Raw genomic sequence first — 5,494 nt, 5'->3', positions numbered from 1 at the left:
TATGTCTATTTTGTTACATGCTTCCCCTGAAAATCCATCATTACACACTGAATCTATAAACCTATTTCTAAACACCGTTCCTATAAATCTGTTGCTAAAAATTGGCAATTCTGTTTCTAGAAACTGCCCATGTAAGTTTCTTCCTCGACAATGCATCTATATATCTATTGCTAGACACTGCTCCTATAAGTCTGTTATTAGACACTGCCCCAAAGCTAATTTGTTAGATTATTTCCCTTTATCTATTGTTAAACAGTGACTGACTCAGTGGAAATAATACCGGAATGGCCCCTGTACATCTACTGCTAGACATTTCTCCTGTAAGCCTCTTGCTAGACACTAGCCCTGTAAGACTATTCCTTTAGATTGTCAATGAAATTCTGACATCACACAATGTCCCTGTGGTCTGTTTCTAAGCACTAACCCTGTAAGTCGATTGCTAGACAATGACGCCGTATGTCTATTTTGTTACAAATATAAGAAACCCTATAATCTGAGTGCATTCGAAAAGTGGACCTTTCTTTTTCAGGGGTAAAATGTGAGATAAAGTGATGTTGGAGTGACGTTCATGCAGGCCACCATGGCAACACGTAAGTGTTTTGAACAGCTTTAAATGCATTGTTATAAGAGTGTCTTGTTTTCAGTGCAATACAACCGGAAATAAAAATGCCAGATGTAAAGATGTTTTGTTTTAAAAAAGAAAAACGGTCAAAAGAAACTACACTGAATGTTGATAAAGTAAAATAAAAGTAAGATATGGAGATTGATTACAAAAAGGAAAAATGCTAATCAGGTAGAATTAAGAACGCGGAAAATTAGTGTTAGAAAGATAAACGTGGAAAATTATCATAAGTAAATGATAAGCATTAAAAAAGATAAGGGGGTAAAAATAGAGAAGTCATACTACAAAAAACAATTCTGATAGTGTTGTTTGTTTTAGAGAAAAGCCACATTGGGCCATCTGCTATGTCCTCCGCGGGGAATCGAGCCCTGAATTTTAACATTGTAAATCATTAAACTTACCATTGTTCCACCGCAAGACTTTTTTTTTCTGTCAGCTTTAGTTTTGAAATCGGTTTCAATGCCGATAAGAGTTAATAGAATGACCAGGATCATTAAAGTGTTGGGCAACAGGGAGGTCTTTTTCGGTGTTAATAGAAGGTTTCTGTTTAATGAAACGCTTTCCAAGAGTCGTTTGAGTCTGTCCTACATAGTGGTGATCGCATTTTTTTTTACCTGGATGAGGTAAATGGCGTTGTGTGTAGTGCAAGTAATTTATCTAGAAATTTTAAAGTGTTTATGGTCATATTTGTCGGGAAAAAGAGCCGGTGGTTCAGAAGCTTTAATAATATCCTTGTTCGTGCAAAAGTGAATTATACCCCCATCAAAGAATGGTTGTCATCCATGTAATAAATCTCGTTGTCTAATCTGCAAGTTTTAAGCTCTTCCGGAAGGAAACAACGAGAACTTCAGGAACTATTTGTCTAAGGCAATCATTCAGTTCCAGTAAACGAAAATGTTTTTTCAGAATGCGGGAAACGTTTCTGAGTTTAAAGTGATAGGTAATAACACGAGGAATTCCGTTTGAAACTTTACTATTACACTGTTAAATTAAAGATGGGTTTCGTTGGGTGTTGTTAGCTTTTTCAATCTGTCTGTCAGTTTCGTTATCTTTATATCTTCATTGTAACATGGTTTGTTTTAGATCATTGGTGTATTTTCTGTAATTTGTTTCATCTGAACAGATTTTCTTCTTTCGGAGAGCTTGACTGTAGTAGTATTCCGTTTAGTGTCAGCTTTTATCGTGAAGATATTGTAGTCTGTCGATAGGGTTTCTGTGTAGTCGGTAGGTAAAATTCTGTCATTTAAAATGACAGTGACATCGAGAAAGTTAATTTAGGTAATAATGAGTAAACTTGATTATTTTGAAAGGTGTTGGCATAAGAAACAGTCTTTTAAGTGATTCAGAACCGGTTGTGCAAATAAAAAATATGTCATCATTGTAATGTTTCCATGTATGAGCTTTTTAGGACTTTGCTTTAAAAGCTGGCTTTCAATATGGCCCCAAAATCCATTGTCATAGTTAGGAGCTACTTCGGTACCTATTGCAGTACTGTTAACCTGAAGGCAATGTCCGTTATTGAATTCAAAGTTCTTTATATGTAAGACAAGGTTACAAGGTCAGTTACTGTTTGAGATTCTGATGGGTTAGAAAGGGTTAGGGCAGATATCAAGTTCTTTATCATGAGAAACATTAGTGTAAATGGAAGAATGGTCAATTGTACACAGAAGGCTGTTAGGCAGTAAATGGACAGATAAGGTTCCTTGGCATTAGGAAGTTGAGGATCAAAACAGATAAAAACAAATATAGTGCAACATAAATAAAGTGGCTAGGGCATGCGGACCTTGTTACATGTACTCATCAACCCCAACTGTAAGTAAACAGTTTTATATGTCGAGCAACCAGACTTAGGAAGAGGAAGTTAGCAGTTGGCCAAAACTGGACAAACTCAAAAAACCACCATAGGAACAAGAGGTACAAAAAACTGAACTCTGCATTACAGGGTCATGCCATTGCCTCAACTCAACTGTAAGAACAGGGATATATCTGTAACTGATATTACAAGCAGAAATCATAACTTACCCAATTATACATGTAGGAAAACGACATCATGCAGCCGGAATTAAGAGGATGGTATGGAACATTTATTCAACCATAGGAACAGTGTATATACGTCTTGTTTCCAGTATTATGAGGCAGACAAAGTCCCCCAAACTCATCCGTAGGAGTAGGGAAAGAACCTCCTGCAATTGTCATTAATGAGAAGATGGGCCTCTACTGTATACAACTGTAGAATTAGGGCAGTGTAATTCCGAACCCAGTGTTATGAGAAGGATCCCACAAAGCCTGGTCCTGCTCCAACCAACAGTTATCCACCTGGGAAAAAGCATCCAGGGTAAATGGAAGGAGGGAAATCAGCTTTACCCTCTTCTCAACGAATGGAAATTCATGAGTATGTATGATAAATTAAAATTCAACAATGTACTCAAGAGGAAGCCCCCATGGTGCACCACTTCATGAAATGGGAACTGGTAAGGACACCCTTGCTCCACTGGAAGAAAAAAGGGGGGAAGTAAAGATGGTGGGGAGTCCAGAGGAATGTCACACCAGAGAATGTTCAATGGGTGTCCACAAGTCCATATTCTGAAAAGCAGACTGACCCCGATTTATTCAATTAAAGGGTCAGCATGCTGTACTCATGAAGTTCATGAGTGATAGTCCACCACTGAATGAAACCTTACTGATATCTAGAAATTTATGTATATAGCACTGGGTATGCCACAGTGAGTGTCATAGTGCAATCAATAAATAGTGCAGGTTTGAGGCAAAGCATACCTGACGAGGCAACATCTGCCACAGAGTGGGATCCCATTATCAGTAGTAAAAAAAAAAAGAGGGTCTCTGAAAAAAAACCATAAATGAAAAGAAGTGATAAGACTTACCCCAGTCAAAGATGAAAGGGCGTGTGTAGAATTGCTACAGGAGAGATACGATATCCACCTGAGAAAGATACAGCCAGATCATACAGATAAAGAGCGATGAAGGTATTGAGACTAGTCCACATTCCAGCCTGAATGATCTTCTCTAATGGACAGTGAAGGCAAACAGCTAAAGACAAGGTGAGATGACAAATTTGTTGAGAAGAAATGTTGAGGAAGTGGAGACCTTCCATGGATAAGTCCGAATATGCAAGCCTAACCAGGGAATAAAAAGCCAGGAATGTGAACTCTGAAAGGAGGCAGTGCTTGCTACATAACACTGTAAGGAGCGAACTGGACAAAGAAGCCAAATAGGATCTCAATGGGATTACAGGTGGAAGACAGATGGTAAGGTAAGGGGTTTGAAAGTCATATTGCCTTAATGGGCAGCATAGGTCGTAGTGAGGAAGGAGAGGTCAGGATATAGTTTAACCTAAGAGGAATGGTAGAGGATGCAAATAGCATTAATGGAATAAATATCTGATTGACGACATCTGTAAGCAAGAAAGAGAAGAAAACAGATCTTGAGGGAAAGATGGTACATGGAACATGTAGACAAAAGTTTAAAGGCAGGATGGGAAAATACATAAAGGACCACAATGAGATCCCAATCAGGTAAATCAAAAACCACACGAGTGGAAAAGGAGGGAAATAACAGGGGAACACAAAACCCTATGAAACTAGAAGAAATGGAAGGTGTTTGACAAGGCCGCCCATTAGCTAGATGTGGTCGAAGTGGACATGCCTTTGTCAAACAACCAGATGAAGAATTGGGAAAAATGAGGAATGGAAGGGTGGGAAGGACAGAAACCACGCTGAAGAGGCCAAAAGCTAGAACATCGTCTTTGGTAAATGGACATGGACAAAGATCTTATGAAATGGGAAAGGAATGATGCAACCTGTAGAGTCAGTCCCTGGGCTGAAGCAATGGATCTGACGAAAGCCATATGTGAAGATGGAGTGTGGTGACGTCTATAAAAACAATGTCTGATTGAGGTTGACAGAGTAGAGACTGAGATAGAAGTAAGGGTAGAGGAGGTTGTACAAAAAAAGGCCAGAGCAGTGGAATCATGATTGCACCAGTCAATATATAGCCACCAGTAGGACTAAATATGGAGTGGTTTGGATTAGAGATAGAAATCTGGAGAAGAGTCGAATAGAAGGGTAAGCAGAGATAAGAAGGCACCTCTCCAAACTTGAAAGTTTGACTATAAATTGTAATAAAAATTGATAATAGCACACCTTCTTGGTTATTTCCTATGTTGAGATTTTGACCTATATATACATACAAAAGGTCACAAAGCTAAGAAGCACACTAGTTCAAACTATGTTAAAATAAGGAGTTTAGATAGAAAGTCTACTTGGTTGAAGATAATTTGGATTGATTGCCACCACATTAAACTATTTATGGCTTGCTTCTTAAATTATTTTGACTAATTCTTGATTAAGTATTTTCAAAGTAACTAAAAACGCATTTCTACTAGCTTGTTTATTGAAATGTTACATTAAACAGAAAAAACAAAAACAACCTACAATCCTGTTGCCTTCATCATAAACTTAGGCACCATCTATATACAAAGTTTAAATAAAACAGATGACTGTAGCTTATTGAAGATTAAAAAACAATAACACTGAAATTATGCTGTCTTTGTTTATACAATTAGTATTTTCAGTTAAAAAGATTCATATCTGTTGATAATTCTATGACAGATGAAAATGCTTAACTGATTACTTACATTTTTGAACAGAACACGCAAATACAGATACTGAATGATCAAAAATTGATGGATTTTAGTTCTTAAATTATTAACCCTGTTGTACATCTAATTATACAGACTGACTATTAATTTTGATGTTACAATATTAGCATGTTTCTATTCACCATTTACACATTTCTCGTCACTTGTATTTCACACATTTTATATTGTATCTATATAAGAATAAACACACTATA

Source organism: Limulus polyphemus, unplaced genomic scaffold (assembly GCF_000517525.1).
Source record: "Limulus polyphemus unplaced genomic scaffold, Limulus_polyphemus-2.1.2 Scaffold1140, whole genome shotgun sequence".
NCBI lineage: Eukaryota > Metazoa > Arthropoda > Merostomata > Xiphosura > Limulidae > Limulus > Limulus polyphemus.
The sequence above is the reverse complement of the archived record's forward strand: the minus strand, read 5'-3'. Positions refer to the sequence as shown.